The sequence below is a fragment of the Bos mutus genome, chromosome 6, assembly GCF_027580195.1.
Source record: "Bos mutus isolate GX-2022 chromosome 6, NWIPB_WYAK_1.1, whole genome shotgun sequence".
Lineage (NCBI taxonomy): Eukaryota > Metazoa > Chordata > Mammalia > Artiodactyla > Bovidae > Bos > Bos mutus.
In genome coordinates this window covers 78222482-78242168 of record NC_091622.1, presented here as the reverse complement: position 1 = coordinate 78242168, position 19687 = coordinate 78222482, and positions in this window count along the sequence as shown.

Genomic DNA, 19687 nt, shown 5'->3' with positions numbered 1-19687 from the left:
GTAAGATTATTTATTATTTGTATTAATTCAGTTTTGTAAATTAGTTTCAAGACTAAGATTATATCTTACTACTTTCTGAGCAATATGATTTCATGCATGAAAGATTTTATTACAGTGAGAGATAGAGGTGGTTTGTACTAAGTGGTAATACAGGAGATGGTGAACACATAGGTGGAGCTGCACTGAAAGTACTCACTGGTGGGGTTTTAAACTAAGAAAGTTGATTAACACGGTTTGTCATTGACTGAGGAGTAGAAGTAAGATCAGATCAGATCAGTCGCTCAGTCGTGTCCAACTCTTTGCGACCCCATGAATCGCAGCACGCCAGGCCTCCCTGTCTATCACCAACACCCAGAGTTCACTGAGACTCATGTCCATCGAGTCAGTGATGCCATCCAGCCATCTCATCCTCTGTCGTCCCCTTCTCCTCCTGCCCCCAATCCTTCCCAGCATCAGAGTCTTTTCGAGTGAGTTAACTCTTCACATGAGGTGGCCAAAGTACTGGAGTTTCAGCTTTAGCATCATTCCTTCCAAAGAATACCCAGGCCTGATCTCCTTCAGAATGGACTGGTTGGATCTCCTTGCAGTCCAAGGGACTCTCAAGAGTCTTCTCCAACACCACAGTTCAAAAGCATCAATTCTTCGGCCCTCAGCCTTCTTCACAGTCCAACTCTCACATCCATACATGACCATAGGAAAAGCCATAGCCTTGACTAGATGAACCTTTGTTGGCAAAGTTATGTCTCTGCTTTTGAATATGCTATCTAGGTTGGTCATAACTTTTCTTCCAAGGAGTGAGCGTCTTTTAATTTCATGGCTGCAGTCACCATCTGCAGTGATTTTGGAGCCCAGAAAAATAAAGTCTCTCACTGTTTCCACTGTTTACCCATCTATTTCCCATGAAATGATGGAACCAGATGCCATGATCTTCGTTTTTTGAATATTAAGCTTTAAGCCAACTTTTTCACTCTCCTCTTTCACTTTCATCAAGAGGCTTTTTAGTTCCTCTTCACTTTCTGCCATAAGGGTGGTGTCATCTGCATATCTGAGGTTATTGATATTTCTCCCAGCAATCTTGATTCCAGCTTGTGTTTCTTCCAGTCCAGCATTTCTGATGATGTACTCTGCATATAAGTTAAATAAACAGGGTGACAATATCCAGCCTTGACGTACTCCTTTTCCTATTTGGAACCAGTCTGTTGTTCCATGTCCAGTTCTAACTGTTGCTTCCTGATCTGCATACAGGTTTCTCAAGAGGCAGATCAGGTGGTCTGGTATTCCCATCTCTTTCAGAATTTTCCACAGTTTATTGTGATCCACACAATCAAAGGCTTTGGCATAGTCAATAAAGCAGAAATAGATGCTTTTCTGGAACTCTCTTGCTTTTTCCATGATCCAGCGGATGTTGGCAATTTGATCTCTGGTTCCTCTGCCTTTTCTAAAACCAGCTTGAAAATCTGGAAGTTCGTGGTTCACATATTGCTGAGGCCTGGCTTAGAGAATTTTGAGCATTACTTTACTAGCATGTGAGATGAGTGCAATTGTGTGGTAGTTTGAGCATTCTTTGGCATTGCCTTTCTTTGGGATTGGAATGAAAACTGACCTTTTCCAGTCCTGTGGCCACTGCTGAGTTTTCCAAATTTGCTGGCATATTGAGTGCAGCGCTTTAACAGCATCATCTTTCAGGATTTGGAATAGCTCAACTGGAGTTCCATCACTTCCACTAGCTTTGTTCGTAGTGATGCTTTCTGAGGCCCACTTGACTTCACATTCCAGGATTTCTGGCTCTAGGTCAGTGATCACACCATCATGATTATCTGGGTCGTGAAGATCTTTTTTGTACAGTTCTTCTGTGTATTCTTGCCATCTCTTCTTAATATCTTCTGCTTCTGTTAGGTCCATACCACTTCTGTCCTTTATCGAGCCCATCTTTGCATGAAATGTTCCTTAGGTATCTTTGATTTTCTTAAAGAGATCCCTAGTCTTTCCCATTCTGTTGTTTTCCTCTATTTCTTTGCATTGATCACCGAGGAAGGCTTTCTTATCTCTTCTTGCTATTCTTTGGAACTCTGCATTCAGATGTTTATATCTTTCCTTTTCTCCTTTGCTTTTAACTTCTCTTCTTTTCACAGCTATTTATAAGGCTTCCCCAGACAGCCATTTTGCTTTTTTGCATTTCTTTTCCATGGGGATGGTCTTGATCCCTGTCTCCTGTACAATGTCCTGAACCTCATTCCATAGTTCATCAGGCACTCTATCTATCAGATCTAGGCCCTTAAATCTATTTCTCACTTCCACTGTATAATCATAAGGCATTTGATTTAGGTCATACCTGAATGGTCTAGTGGTTTTCCCTACTGTCTTCAGTTTAAGTCTGAATTTGTCAATAAGGAGTTCATGGTCTGAGCCACAGTCAGCTCCTGGTCTTGTTTTTGCTGACTGTATAGAGCTTCTCCATTTGTATATAAATAGGTAAAGCTACACCTGATATGTAATGAAGCAACTTCATGAAAAGTTCAAGAGCCATTTCATGGTTATGATTATAGAAGATGAATCCAGATTATACTCAACACAATAAAGAAAAAAGAAATAACAATGTCTTTCTACACTTAACAAGTCTGGCTTTCCCAAGATTAATTGCTCTCAAGTCTGCTCTTTCATCTACCAAAGCTATCATAGTCTATCATTTTCCCTTATTAGTAATAATTCCCTTACTGGATTCCTGTAAGAAATAACTCAGATAAAAACAGACTTTGTACAGTCAGGTTATATGAAATAGCCCTTTATGGGAACATACTGACACAACTATATATTTCAATACTGTTATTGTTGTTGTTTAGCTGCTAAGTCATGTCAGACTGTTTGCAACCCCATGGACTGTAGCCCGCCAGGCCCTGTTCATAGGATTTCCCAGGCAAGAATATTGGGGTGGGTTGCCAGCAACCAGAGAAGCCCATGTTTCAGTATACTAATATGTAAAATGTCATATAAATGCTGTAATTATTATTAAGTAGTATATATTTATTGAATATATTTTGATTATCATTTGTGATGTGCTAAATGTTGACCTACATGCATTTAACACAGAAGTAAACATTATAGATGGCAATTGCTCTGATCTCATAGAGTATAGTATTAAGCATTCTATTAATATTAGATAGGAAAGCCAAACAAATAATTTACCCAACAAAGATTCATATTGAGCACCAAAAACTTCCTGGGAACTACTGTAGGAAATATAGAAGTGGAACATAACAGATAGAAATCTCTTCCTTCCTGGAAATGACAGTGAAGCAAATAAGAACAACAACATAGAAGACAGACAATATTAAATTCTGGGGAAATGTTTACAATAGAGTTATGTGATATATTTAGTGAGTGGCAACTGTGATTGCTTAGAGAGCAAGTCACACACTTTACTCATTCTCAAAAAGCTTGTGTCTATCACAGTCTCCAAACACTGAACTTGGTAAGTTTCATAGATTCTAAAACATACAAAGATGCTGAAAAAAGGCTGATGTATTTGCAATAAAGTTCTAATTTTTATGCAATTTCCACAGATAACTTACAAACTGAATATTAATAGTATTTATGGATACTGAGTCATAACATACCTTTTTTTTTTCAATTTTATTTTATTTTTAAACTTTACAATATTGTATTAGTTTTGCCAAATATCGAAATGGATCTGCCACAGGTACACATGTGTTCCCCATCCTGAACCCTCCTCCCTCCTCCCTCCCCATACCATCCCTCTGGGTCGTGCCCATTTCTCCAAAGAAGACATACAGATGGCTAACAAACACATGAAAAGATGCTCAACATCACTCATTATCAGAGAAATGCAAATCAAAACCACTATGAGGTATCATTTCACGCCAGTCAGAATGGTCGCGATCCAAAAGTCTACTAGCAATAAATGCTGGAGAGGGTGTGGAGAAAAGGGAACCCTCTTACACTGTTGGTGGGAATGCAAACTAGTACAGCCACTATGGAGAACAGTGTGGAGATTCATTAAGAAACTGGAAATAAAACTGCCTTATGATCCAGCAATCCCACTGCTGGGCATACACACTGAGGAAACCAGAAGAGAAAGAGACACGTGTACCCCAATGTTCATTGAAGCATTGTTTATAATAGCCAGGACATGGAAGCAACCTAGATGTCCATCAGCAGATGAATGGATAAGAAAGCAGTGGTACATATACACAATGGAGTATTACTCAGCCATTAAAAATAAAACATTTGAATCATTTCTAATGAGGTGGATGAAACTGGAGCCTATTATACAGAGTGAAGTAAGCCAGAAAGAAAAACACCAATACAGTATACTAACGCACATATATGGAATTTAGAAAGATGGTAACAATAACCCTGTGTACGAGACAGCAAAAGAGACACTGATGTATAGAACAGTCTTATGGACTCTGTTGGAGAGGGAGAAGGTGGGAAGATTTGGGAGAATGGCATTGAAACGTGTATAATATCACGTATGAAATGAGTTGCCAGTCCAGGTTCAATGCACGATACTGGATGTTTGGGGCTGGTGCACTGGAACATACCTTTTTAAATGTAAGGTATCATTCACATTGATAATAATAGTACACTGCTTTGGAACAAACTATCTTATATTTAAAAAGATCAAGTTGTATGTTAGAAAATTAATTCTCTTTAGCTTACCTAAATAGAAATCACAGTATGAAAGTAAGAAAGAACCTGAAGGCTCATGAGTAGCTCATTATCATTGCTTCCTCGCAAGATTAAAGACAACACTGCAGCTAATATCTTCTGAACCAACTCTTTTCACTGATACTCTTTGAAATGTCCAGACTGGTGCTACATATGTCTCTCCACTAAGGGTGTCTGAGTTATAATCCTCAATCAATTTAGGGATGCAAGTCAAAATAACCTAAGTGCCTTTCTCAAGAGGAGGAAGGTAGAGTAATTGAAAATGAAGGAACTTTTAAGTCAGATAGATATGACTGGAATCCTACTTAATAGCTGAGAGAACTTGGTTAAATTCTTGAATCTCATTGAGATTTAAATTTCCCATCTGTTCAATGGAGCTAACTACATCTCTTTTGTAGAATTATGGTAAGGCTGGAAGAAGAAAATATATGTAATTCACTGAGCACTCTGCCTTACACATAAAAACTCAGCTCAATAAATTTCTGATTTTTCAGAATTAATAAAATTGTTGTTATACTCACTCTAGTCTTAATCTTACTATGTTCCTAGCAACAGAAAAATTTGATGGTCAGTTAATTAAAAATTTTACTCACAGATGGTATATCAGACCCATTATACCTCATCATCTTTTAATTACTATGATAACTTTTAAAGTGAATGATCAGTTATAGAAACACTAGAACAATTCTTTTGTTTAGGTACATTTATTACTAGATTCCAAGATAAATGGTTTTCCACAACTCCTGTTAAAAAGAGAAAATGCAAAAACTTGGTAGATAACTCTTTTCATCAAATTGTCCTGCCATATTTTCTTAGCAACATTTTTCATCATTTTTCCACAGTCATCACAAATTAGTTAGATTCTCCTTATTGCACCATCACTATCTTTTATCTCTGAAAATGCTATTTCCTCTCCTCCTACTTCTCCACTTCTCTTTAGCGGTTGAAAGCCAACTCTGCTCAATGTGTAGTGCAGGTGCCAATCTGTGTTCCGACTGAAACATTCACATTTTCATCTTGTAACAATGTTCACCAGGAGTTCCTGGAGATGGAATTAACTAATCTCGGTTCTCTCACATGAGGATATGTATGTTAGTTGCTCAGTTTTTTCTGACTCTTGACCATCCCATGGATTGTGTAGCCTTCCAGGCTCCTCTGTCCATGGAATTCTCCAGGGAAGAATACTGGAATGGGTTGCCATTTCCTTCTCCTCACATTAGGATAGAGCCTGGATAATCAACACTAAGTAAATAACTGATGAAATAAAAATGAAACCCAAAGTGTTCAAATACACAGATATAAACTGACACACTTTAATAGTATGTAGAATCACAATGGATTACTGAAATCTCTAATGGATTGAATGTTTGTGCCCACTCTACCACCTCCTGGTAATTCATGTGTTGAGGTCCTAACACTCATGTGATTGGACTGTATTTGGAGAAGAGGTGATAAGGGTGAATGAGGATATAAGGTCAGGACTCTAATCTAAAGGGCTGGTACCCCACAAGAAAAAGAAAAGGCACCAGAGCTCCTTCTCCAACATGTAAGGATACAGTGAGAAAGCAGCACTCTGCAAACAAGAAAGAGACTTCTCACCAGGAGCTGAATGGGCCAGCACCTTGATCTCAGATTTCTCAACCTCCAGAACTGTGGGAAAATAAATTTATGGTGTTTAATATAGTCTATAGTATATTTTTTATGACAGGTGGAGCAAAGACAATTACATTTTATTTAATATAATGGATTTTATACTCTTAAAATATTCTTTAAGAATAACTCCTCATCTGAATAACTCTGCTAGTAGGATGTGTATAAATAGTTTTTCAAAGCAAAACTAATATTAATAAATTGTGGAATATAAGACTGCATTTGACATTTTTGACTTAACTAAATGATATGCAGATGTAAAAGCAAAGAGTCTATTAAAAATCCCATTCACTGCCAAGAATCCCAGATAAAATTGAGTTGCCTCCAGTTTTATACATCTATTACAAAATTTATTCTCCCTTGGGTATTTTAGGCAAATGGGGTACATTTTTGAGACCCAAATAATATCATTTAATAAAGCTTTGAACCAAGGAAAAGATAGTTACAGTTTCTCTAAAGAATTTACAGTAAAAACTGCAGATAAAAATATTTCTTTTGTTAATCTACTCTGATATCAAATATTTTATTGACATTAAAGTTTGAACTTCAAATTTTAAAATAAACTAACAAAAAAAACTTAGTAGAAATTTTTTGAGAAAAACAAATCTCTACTTTTTAATCTATACCTCTTCTGTTATATGAGAGAATATGGTTAATCTACCCTTATCACAATATTTTTCTGTTTATCTCCATAATATTTAAAATAAACAGGTCAATAAGTTAGAAAGTTTTTGGTTGTACAGCTGATTTAATGAAGGAAACATCCTTTATCATAGCGTCTCCTTAATGATTTGGAGTTGAAAGAAACTCATGAATATGTATAATGGAAAGTACCCTCATAGTAATTCAGGGAACTCTGGAAGAGTTACATATGGCAACTGTTGTCTTTTCATCTTCACACAACCTTAAAACATTGGTATTACTCTTGTTTTACAAAACAATAAATGAAGCAAAAGAATTGATATATAACTTGCTCAAGATCACATTTGTCATTAAGCAGTAGATGTAAGATTTGAATTGTATTTACTTTAGAAATTCTGAAAATATTTTTTATAAAATTGATGAGTAAATAATGATGATGATGAATAATTTTCAAAAATAATAAATAGTTTCTTCCTCAAAGCTCTTATAATTGACATATAGTCTCTCAACTAAACACTTGAAAATAATTCAAAGATGTCTACAAAAGATATTAAGTTACAAGTGCCTAAGTAGAATATAAGTCAAAGTGAGGGAAAATAAGCAATACTAAAAGCATGGAAGAGTTTACAGGCAAAACCATCTATTCAACATAGTTTATTTTCTGCCTTAAGTATAATATGTTATATGTAGTTATTTGTCCCTGGAGGAGGGCATGGCGATTTGCTCTAGTATTCTTACCTGGAGAATCCCACGGATGAGGAGCCTGGTGGGTGACAGTCAATAGGATCACCAAGAATTGGACACAACTGAAGCAACTTTGCACACAAGTATTTATCTGTAGTATAAGAATATTTTTTCCTTGAATTCTACAGTGCCAAGATATGTTATATATGAATATGTTAAGTTTTACTTTAATTTCAATTCTGAAATGAAAAGAGAAAATTGAGTTTAAGGACAGAGTGACTTACTAAGGTGATTTAGCCAAAAGATGTAAGTGCTGGGTCAAGAATACAACTTTCTTTACTCCTGTCCCAGAAACACTTTATTTAAATCCTCAAAGCTAGAACAAATGCCACTTCGTTTTCCATAAAACTGCTTAAAATTGCCTTCAAGCTATAAGGAATCCATACATCTTACAATAAGAAGTGCTAATATTCATTAATCAAAGCACTTGTTTATTGGTTTTGTTATCAGGGGAAAAAACATACTTTGAATAAATATTTAATTTCCCCTGAAGGGCACCAAGTAAATAACACCATTCATCTTCTAAACCTTGTACATACAGGCAAAGAAAGGTGGCTGAGGAATAAAGTCCTTGCAGGACTCAATATTAGACAGTTAAATTTACAAATTATTGGTGATAGTAATGTTAGTAAATATAGCCCATTTATCACTTTTTTTATTTTAAACTCAGAATGGAAATAACATAATCTCTAACTCACAGCATCTACTGAGTTATTAAACTAATAAAATTTAGATCAAATATTAAGTAAAAGAGATGACAGACAGAACAATGGGTACAGATTGATATCAGTACAATTCAGTTCAGTCGCTCATTCGAGTTCGACTTTTGCAACCCCATGAACTGCACCATGCCAGGCCTTCCCATCCATCACCAATTCCCAGAGTCCACTCAAAACCATGTCGATCGAGTCGATGATGCCATCCAACCATCTCATCCTCTGTTGTCCCCTTCTCCTCTTGCCCTCAATCTTTCCCAGATTCAGGGTCTTTTCAAATGAGTCAGCTCTTCACATCAGGTGATCAAAGTATTGGAGTTTCAGGCTCAACATCAGTCCTTCCAATGAACACCCAGGACTGACGTCCTTTAAGATGGACTGGTTAGATTTATTTGCAGTCCAAGGGACTCTCAAGGGTCTTCTCGAACACCACAGTACAAAAACATCAATTCTTCAGTGCTCAGCTTTCTTTATAGTCCAAGTCTAACATCCATATATGACCAATGGAAAAACCATAGCCTTGACTAGATGGACCCCTGTGGTCAAAGTAATGTTTCTGCTTTTTAATATGCTGTCTAGGCTGGTCATAATTTTACTTCCAAAGAGTAAGTATCTTTTAATTTCATGGCTTCAATTGCCATCTTCAGTGATTTTGGAGCCCAGAAAATAAAGTCAGCCACTGTTTCCACTGTTTCCCCATCTATCTGCCATGAAGTGATGGGACCAGATGCCATGACCTTAGTTTTCTGAATGTTGAACTAGGGAAAGTTATGACCAACCTAGATAGCATATTGAAAAGCAGACATTACTTTGCCAACAAAGGCCCATCTAGTCAAGGCTATGGTTTTTCCAGTGGTCATGTATGGATGTGAGAGATGGACTGTGAAGAAAGCTGAGCACTGAAGAACTGATTCTTTTGAACTGTGGTGTTGGAGAAGACTTTTGAGAGTCCCTTGGACTGCAAGGAATTCCAACCAGTCCGTTCTAAAGGAGATCAGCCCTGGGCGTTCTTTGGAAGGAATGATGCTAAAGCTGAAACTCCAATACTTTGGCCACCTCATGTAAAAAGTTGACTCATTGGAAAAGACTCTGATGCTGGGAGGGATTGGGGGCAGGAGGAGAAGGGGACAACAGAGGATGAGATGGCAGGATGGCATCACCGACTGGATGGACGAAAGTTTGAGTGAACTCCGGGAGTTGGTGATGGACAGGGAGGCCTGGCGTGCTGCAATTCATGGGGTCGCAAAGAGTCGGACACGACTGAGCAACTGAACTGAACTGAACTGAAGCCAAAATTTTCACTCTCCTCTTTCACTTTCATCAAGAGGCTTTTTAGTTCTTCTTCACTTTCTGCCATAAGAGTAGTGTCATCTGCATATCTGATATTATTGGTATTTCTCCCGGCAAGCTTGATTCAAGCTTGTGCTTCCTCCAGCCCAGCATTTCTCATGATGAACTGTGCATATACGTTAAATAAGCAAGGTTACAATATACAGCCTTGACGTACTCCTTTTCCTATTTGGAACCAGTCTGTTGTTCCATGTCCAGTTCTAATTGTTGCTTCCTGACCTGCATACAGGTTTCTCAAGATTCAGGTCAGGTGGTGGGGTATTCCCATCTCTTTCAGAATTTTCCACAATTTATTGTGATTCACACAGTCAAAAGGTTAGTCAATAAAGCAGAAATACATGATTTTCTGGAACTCTCTTGCTTTTTTGATGATCCAACAGATGTTGGCAATTTGGTCTCCGGTTCCTCTGCCTTTTCTAAAACAAGCTTGAACATCTGGAAGTTCATGGTTCATGTATTGCTGAAGTTTGGCTTGGAGAATTTTAAGCATTAGTTTACTAGTGTGTGAGATGGGTGCAATTGTGTGGTACTTTGAGCAATCTTTGGCCTTTCTTTTCTTTGGGATTGTAATGAAAACTGACCTTTTCCAGTGCTGTGGCCACTGCTGAGTTTTCCAAATTTGCTGGCATATTGAGTGCAGCACTTTCACAGCGTCATATTTCAGGATTTGAAAAAGCTCAACTGGAATTTCATCACCTCCACTAGCTTTGTTCGTACTGATGCTTCCTAAGGCCCACTTGACTTCACATTCCAGGATGTCTGGCTCTAGGTGTGTGATCACACCATCGTGATTATCTGGGTTGTGAAGATCTTTTTGTACAGTGTATTCTTGTCACCCCTTCTTAATATCTTCTGCTTCTGTTAGGTCCATAATATTTCTGTCCTTTATTGAGCCCATCTTTGCATGGAATGTTCCCTTGGTATCTCTAATTTTCTTAAAGAGATCTCTAATCTTTCCCATTCTATTGTTTTCCTCTATTTCTTTGCATTGATCGCTGAGGAAGGCTTTCTTATCTCACCTTGCTATTCTTTGGAACTCTGCATTCAAATGGTTATATCTTTCCTTTTCTCCTTTCCTTTTCACTTCCAGTCTTTTCACAGCTATTATAAGACCTCCTTATACAGCCATTTTGTTTTTTTGGATTTCATTTTCTTGGGAATGGTCTTGCTCTCTGTCTCCTGTACAATGTCATGAACCTCCGTCCATAGTTCATCAGGCACTCTGTCTATCAAATGTAGTCCCTTAATGCTATTTCTCACTTCCACTGTATAGCCATAAGGGATTTGATTTAGATCATACCTAAATGGTCTAGTGGTTTTCTCCATTTTCTTCAATTTCAGTCTGCATTTGGCAATAAGGAGTTCATGATCTGAGCCACAGTCAGCTCCCAGTCTTGTTTTTGCTGACTGTATGTAAGTTTACTAAAACTTTAATTTGGAAAAAAAGGAAACAAACAAGCAAAAAAGAGCTACTAAAACTGTTTAACACTCTCAGAGTGTCATCTCATTTTCAATTGCATGATCAACTATGAGACTACCATGAATGCAGCATTAATATCAGTCCAAGACATATTTGAAAAAGACAGTAAAGTCATATATGATATAGACAGCTTTAAGCAGTTCAAAATATTGCCAGTTTGTTAAATGAAAAAGAAAAAATTAAATGTAGAAATAGCATATCATATAATATAATGACTACTTATATTACTTATAAGCTGAAACTTTTTCACTAGGTCAACACTAGAAATAAATAGTAATTAGGGTACAATAATTCACATTTTGATTAATAACCTTTTCTTTCTTTTTGCTGCTTTTATTACACAGAAGAATGTCTTATCATTATGTATTTTCAAATAAGAGCAGACTAAGAGGAATTCATTCATATCCTTCTTTCACAGGTTAATATTTGTAAATTTAAGTAACTTTATTACCGATGACAATTCAGCACATTAGGAGGCAGGATTTAATTTGATCTTAGCTACTTTAAATTTTAGCTCATTTCTTTTTCTGCTCTGATTGCTGTAGCCAAAACTTCCAAAACTATGTTGAATAGTAATGGTGAAAGTGGGCACCCTTGTCTTGTTCCTGACTTTAGAGGAAATGCTTTCAATTTTTCACCATTGAGGATAATGTTTGCTGTGGGTTTGTCATATATAGCTTTTATTATGTTGAGGTATGTTCCTTCTATTCCTGCTTTCTGGAGAGTTTTTATCATAAATGGGTGTTGAATTTTGTCAAAGGCTTTCTCTGCATCTATTGAGATAATCATAGGGTTTATGTTTTTCAATTTGTTAATGTGGTGTATTACATTGATTGATTTGCGGATATTGAAGAATCCTTGCATCCCTGGGATAAAGCCCACTTGGTCATGGTGTATGATCTTTTTAATGTGTTGTTGGATTCTGATTGCTAGAATTTTGTTTAGGATTTTTGCATCTATGTTCATCAGTGATATTGGCCTGTAGTTTTCTTTTTTTGTGGCATCTTTGTTAGGTTTTGGTATTAGGGTGATGGTGGCCTCATAGAATGAGTTTGGAAGTTTACCTTCCTCTGCAATTTTCTGGAAGAGTTTGAGCAGGATAGGTGTTAGCTCTTCTCTAAATTTTTGGTAGAATTCAGCTGTGAAGCCGTCTGGACCTGGGCTTTTGTTTGCTGGAAGATTTTTGATTACAGTTTCAATTTCCATGCTTGTGATGGGTCTGTTAAGGTTTTCTATTTCTTCCTGGTCGAGTTTTGGAAAGTTGTACTTTTCTAAGAATTTGTCCATTTCTTCCTCGTTGTCCATTTTATTGGCATATAATTGTTGATAATAGTCTCTTATGATCCTTTGTATTTCTGTGTTGTCTGTTGTGATCTCTCCATTTTCGTTTCTAATTTTATTGATTTGATTTTTCTCCCTTTGTTTCTTGATGAGTCTGGCTAATGGTTTGTCAATTTTATTTATCCTTTCAAAGAACCAGCTTTTTGGCTTTGTTGATTTTTGCTATGGTCTCTTTTGTTTCTTTTGCATTTTTTCTGCTCTAATTTTTAAGATTTCTTTCCTTCTACTAACCCTGGGGTTCTTCATTTCTTCCTTTTCTAGTTGCTTTAGGTGTAGAGTTAGGTTATTTATTTGACTTTTTTCTTGTTTCTTGAGGTGTGCCTGTATTGCTATGAACTTTCCTCTTAGGACTGCTTTTACTGTGTCCCACAGGTTTTGGGTTGTTGTGTTTTCATTTTCGTTCGTTTCTATGCAAATTTTGATTTCTTTTTTGATTTCTTCTGTGATTTGTTGGTTAAAGAAGAAGTAAAACTTGTTGGAAAAGAAGAAGCTCTTTTCAAAGTTCTTTTCAAACTCTCACTATTTGCAGATGACATGATCCTCTACATAGAAAACCCTAAAGACTCCACCAGAAAATTACTAGAACTAATCAATGATTATAGTAAAGTTGCAGGATATAAAATCAACACACAGAAATGCCTTGCATTCCTATACACTAATAATGAGAAAACAGAAAGAGAAATTAAGGAAACAATTCCATTCACCATTGCAACGAAAAGAATAAAATACTTAGGAATATATCTACCTAAAGAAACTAAAGACCTATATATAGAAAACTATAAAACACTGGTGAAAGAAATCAAAGAGGACACTAATAGATGGAGAAATATACCATGTTCATGGATTGGAAGAATCAATATAGTGAAAATGAGTATACTACCCAAAGCAATTTAAAGATTCAACGCAATCCCTATCAAGCTACCAACAGTATTCTTCACAGAGCTAGAACAAATAATTTCACAATTTGTATGGAAATACAAAAAACCTTGAATAGCCAAAGCGATCTTGAGAAAGAAAAATGGAACTGGAGGAATCAACCTACCTGACTTCAGGCTCTACTACAAAGCCACAGTTATCAAGACAGTATGGTACTGGCACAAAGACAGAAATATAGATCAATGGAACAAAATAGAAAGCCCAGAGATAAATCCACGCACATATGGACACTTTATCTTTGACAAAGGAGGCAAGAATATACAGTGGATTAAAGACAATCTCTTTAACAAGTGGTGCTGGGAAATCTGATCAACCACTTGTAAAAGAATGAAACTAGAACACTTTCTAACACCATATACAAAAATAAACTCAAAATGGATTAAAGATCTCAACGTAAGACCAGAAACTATAAAACTCCTAGAGGAGAACATAGGCAAAACACTCTCTGACATACATCACAGCAGGATCCTCTATGACCCACCTCCCAGGATATTGGAAATAAAAGCAAAAATAAACAAATGGGACCTAATTAAACTTAAAAGCTTCTGCACATCAAAGGAAACTATTAGCAAGGTGAAAAGACAGCCTTCAGAATGGGAGAAAATAATAGCAAATGAAGCAACCGACAAACAACTAATCTCAAAAATATACAAGCAACTCCTACAGCTCAACTCCAGAAAAATAAATGACCCAATCAAAAAATGGGCCAAAGATCTAAATAGACATTTCTCCAAAGAAGACATACAGATGGCTAACAAACACATGAAAAGATGCTCAACATCACTCCTTATCAGAGAAATGCAAATCAAAACCACTATGAGGTATCATTTCACGCCAGTCAGAATGGTCGCGATCCAAAAGTCTACTAGCAATAAATGCTAGAGAGGGTGTGGAGAAAAGGGAACCCTCTTACACTGTTGGTGGGAATGCAAACTAGTACAGCCACTATGGAGAACAGTGTGGAGATTCCTCAAAAAACTGGAAATAGAACTGCCTTATGATCCAGCAATCCCACTGCTGGGCATACACACTGAGGAAACCAGAAGGGAAAGAGACACGTGTACCCCAATGTTCATCGCAGCACTGTTTATAATAGCCAGGACATGGAAGCAACCTAGATGTCCATCAGCAGATGAATGGATAAGAAAGCAGTGGTACATATACACAATGGAGTATTATTCAGCCATTAAAAAGAATACATTTGAATCAGTTCTAATGAGGTGGATGAAACTGGAGCCTATTATACAGAGTGAAGTAAGCCAGAAGGAAAAACATAAATACACTATACTAACGCATATATATGGAATTTAGAAAGATGGTAACGATAACCCTGTGTACGAGACAGCAAAAGAGACACTGATGTATAGAACAGTCTTATGGACTCTGTGGGAGAGGGAGAGGGTGGGAAGATTTGGGAGAATGGCATTGAAACATGTGAAATGTCATGTATGAAACGAGATGCCAGTCCAGGTTCAGTGCATGATGCTGGATGCTTGGGGCTGGTGCGCTGGGACAGCCCAGGGGATGGTATGGGGAGGGGGAGGGAGGAGGGTTCAGGATGGGGAGCACGTGTATACCTGAAATTTTTTAATTTAAAAAAAAAAAAAATTTTTAGCTCATTGAGTTAAGAAATACATTTAATCAGTAATAATGCTTGTTGCTGGCAAGACAACAAATCACAGAATTTCAAATAAATATATGTTCAGTTTTTCTGATTAGGTTGACATGTTTTTCTTTGTATGTACATAACTACTTTTTTTTTAAATTATAATCATTTTATCTTCCTTGTTTTCTCAGAGAAAATCAATCAATAAAATATGAAAGATGATAAAAATCCACGTACCTCATCTTACTAATTTCTAGAGAGCACAATGTTGTCGTTTTAAATGGATGTTTACATATTTGCATGCAAAAATTAGTGCATTTTAAGACATTGGTTCATTTTTAGACAGATTCTATTAACATTTTCTTCCTTGGAACTTAGAACCAGTCAGACTTTAGACTTTCATTATGTAAAATAATGAAGTTAAAAATATTCAGATAGCAATCTCAAATAAATACAAAATTTACACTTCAAAGAACCAGAAAAAGAATAAATCAACCCAAAAGTTAGTAGAAAAAGGATCAGCATAGAATTTAAATAGAGGCTGAAAAGACAATGAAAAAAAAAAAAATCAATGAAACCAACACCTGGTTCATTGAAAAGATACACCAAATTAACAAATCATTAACTAGACTCACAGGGGAGAGAACTCAAATTAATAAAATCAGAAATAAAAGAGGAAATGTTAAAAGTGAGATCACAGAATGACAAAGTATCATAGAAACTGCTATGAACAAGTATATGCCAACAAATTGGACAATGTAAAAGAAATGAATAAGTTCCTAGAAACAAACACCTTTCCAAGATTGAATCATGAAGAATAGAATTTCCAAACAGACCAATTACCAGCAAGGAGACTGAAACCAGAGATCAAAACTCCCCAACAAAGAAAATTCCAGGACTAGTTGACTTTGATGACGAATTCTATCAAACATTTAGGGAACAATTAACACCTTATCCTCATCAAACTCTTCCAAAAAAAAAGGAGGGAAAACTTTCAAATAAACCTAAACAAGACAGCATTCAGTTCACCTCAGTTCAGTCACTGAGTTGTGTCAGACTTTTTGCGATCCCATGGACTGAAGCACGCAAGGCCTCCCTGTCCATCACCAACCCCAGGAGCTTACTCAAAGTCATGTCCACTGAGTTGGTGATGCCATTCAACCATCTCATCTGCTGTCATCCCCTTCTCCTCCTGCTTTCAATCATGCCCAGCAACAGGGTTTTATGAAATGAGTCAGTTCTTCGCATCACATGGCCAAAGTACTGGAGTTTCAGCTTTAACATCTGTCCTTCCAGTGAATATTCAGGACTGATTTCCTTTAGGATGAACTGATTGGATATCCTTGTTGTCCAAGGGACTCTCAAGATCTTCTCCAACATCACAATTCAAAAGCATCAATTCTTCAGTGCTCAGCTTTCTTTATAGTCCAACTCTCACATACATACATGACTACTGGAAAAATCATAGCTTTGACTAAACAGACCTTTGTTGGCAAAGTAATGTCTCTGCTTTTTAATATGCTGTTTAGGTTGGTCATAACTTTTCTTCAAAGGAGCAAGTGTGTTTTAATGTCATGGCTGCAGTCACCATCAGCAGTGATTTTGGAGCCCAAAAAAATAAAATCTGTCACTGTTTTCACAGTTTCCCTATCTATTTGCCATGAAGTGATGAAATGGGTGAATTTAATTCAGATGACCATTATATCTACTACTGTGGGCAGGAATCCCTTAGAAGAAATGGAGTAGCCATCATGGTGAACAAGAGTCTGAAACACAGTACTTGGATGCAATCTCAAAAATGACAAATGATCTCTGTTCATTTGGAAGGCAAATCATTCAAGATCACAGCCTATGCCCCAAACAGTAATGCTGAAGAAGCTGAGGTTTAACAGTTCTATGAAGATCTAAAAGACTTTTTAGGACCAACACCAAAAAAAGATATCCTTTTCATTATAGGGAACTGAATTGCAAAAGTAGGAAGTCAAGAAACACTGGGAGTAACAGGCAAATTTGGCCTTGAAATATGGAATGAAGTAGGGCAAAGGCTAATAGAGTTTTGCCAAGAGAACGCACTGGTCATAGCAAACACCCTCTTCCAAAAACACAAGAGAAGACTCTACACATGGACATCACCAGATGGTGAACACCGAAATAAGATTGATTATATTCTTTGCAGCCAAAGATGGCCAAGCTCTATACAGTCAGCAAAAACAAGACCAGGAGCTGACTGTGGCTCAGATCATGAACTCCTTATTGCCAAATTCAGACTTAAACTGAAGAAAGTAGGGAAAACCACTAGACCATTCAGGTATGACCTAAATCAAATCCCTTATGATTATACAGTGGAAGTGAGAAATAGATTTAAGGGACTAGATCTGATAGACAGAGTGCCTGATGAACTACGGATGGAGGTTCATGACATTCTACAGGAGACAGGGATCAAGACCATCACCACGGGAAAAAAAAAATGCAAAAAAGCAAAATGGCTGTCTGAGGAGACCTTACAAATAGCTGTGAAAAGAAGAGAAGTGAAAAGCAAAGGAGAAAAGGAAAGATATTCCCATTTGAATGTAGAGTTCCAAAAAATAGCAAGGAGAGATAAGAAAGCCTTTCTTCGAGATCAATGCAAAGAAATAGAGGAAAACAACAAAATGGAAACTAGAGATCTCTTCAAGAAAATTAGAGATACCCAGGAAACATTTCATGAAAAGATGGGCTTAATAAAGGACAGAAATGATATGGACCTAACAGTAGCAGAAGATATTACGAAGAGGTGGCAGGCATACACAGAAGAACTGTACAAAAAAGATCTTCATGACCCAGATAATCACGATGGTGTGATCACTCACCTAGAGCCAGACATCCTGGAAAGTGAAGTCAAATGGGCCTTAGAAAGCATCACTATGAACAAAGTTAGTGGAGGTGATGGAATTCCAGTTGAGCTTTTTCTAATCTTGAAAGATGACACTATGAAAGTGCTGTACCCAATATGCCAGCAAATATATAAAACTCAGCAGTGGCCACAGCTGAGTGGCCACTGGAAAAGGTCAGTTTTCATTCCAATCCCAAAGAAAGGCAATGCCAAAGAATGCTCAAACTACTGCACAATTGCACTCATCTCACACGCTAGTAAAGTAATGCTCAAAATTCTCCAAGCCAGGCTTCAGCAGTACGTGAACAGTGAACTTCCAGATTTTCAAGCTGGTTTTAGAAAAGGCAGAGGAACCTGAGATCAAATTGCCAACATCCGCTGAAACATCAAAAAGCAAGAGAGTTCCAGAAAAACATCAATTTCTGCTTTACTGACTATGCCAAAGCCTTTGACTGTGTGGATCACAATAAACTATGGAAAATTCTGAAAGAGATGGGAATACCCCACCACGTGACCTGCCTCTTGAGAAACCTGTATGCAGGTCAGGAATCAACAGTTAGAACTGGACATGGAACAACAGATTGGTTCCAAATAGGAAAAGGAGTACGTCAAGGCTGTATATTGTCACCCTGCTTATTTAACTTCTATTCAGAGTACATCATGAGAAACGCTGGGCTGGAAGGAGCACAAGCTGGAATCAAGATTGCTGGGAGAAATATCAATAACCTCAGATATGCAGATGACACCACCCTTATGGCAGAAAGTAAAGAGGAAATAAAAAGCCTCCCAATGAAAGTGAAAGAGGAGAGTGAAAAAGTTGGCTTAAACTTAACATCACAAAACTAAGATCATGGCATCTGGTCCCATTCCTTTATGGGAAATAGATGGGGAAACAGTGTCAGACTTTTTTTTTCGGGGCTCCAAAATTACTGCAGATGGTGTTTGCAGCCATGAAATTAAAAGACTCTTACTCCTTGGAAGGAAAGTTGTGACCAATCTAGATAGCATATTCAAAAGCAGAGACATTACTTTGCCAACAAAGGTCCGTCTAGTCAAGGCTACGGTTTTTCCAGTGGTCATGCGTGGATGTGGGAATTGGACTGTGAAGAAAGCTGAGCACCGAAGAATTGGTGCTTTTGAACTGTGGTGTTGGAGAAGACTCTTGAGAGTCCCTTAGACTGTAAGGAGATCAAACCAGTCCATCCTAAAAGAGATCAGTCCTGGGTGTTCATTGGAAGGACTGATGCTGAGGTTGAAACTCCAATACTTTGGCCACCTCATGCGAAGAGTTGACTCATTGGAAGACACCCTGATGCTGGGAGGAATTGTGAGCAGGAGGAGAAGGGGATGACAGAGGATGAGATGGCTGGATGGCATCACTGACTCGATGCGTATGAGTTTGGGTGAACTCCAGGCATTGGTGATGGATAGGGTGGCCTGGCCTGCTGAGAATCATGGGGTTTCAAAGAGTCGGACACAACTGAGTGACTGAACTGAACTGAACTGATGGGATCAGATACCATGACCTTAGTTTTCTGAATGTTGGACTTTAAGCCAGCTATTTCACTCTCCTCTTTCACTGTCATCAAGAGGCTTTTGAGTTCCTCTTCACTTTCTGCCATAAGGGTGGTGTCATCTGAATATCTGATGTTATTGATATT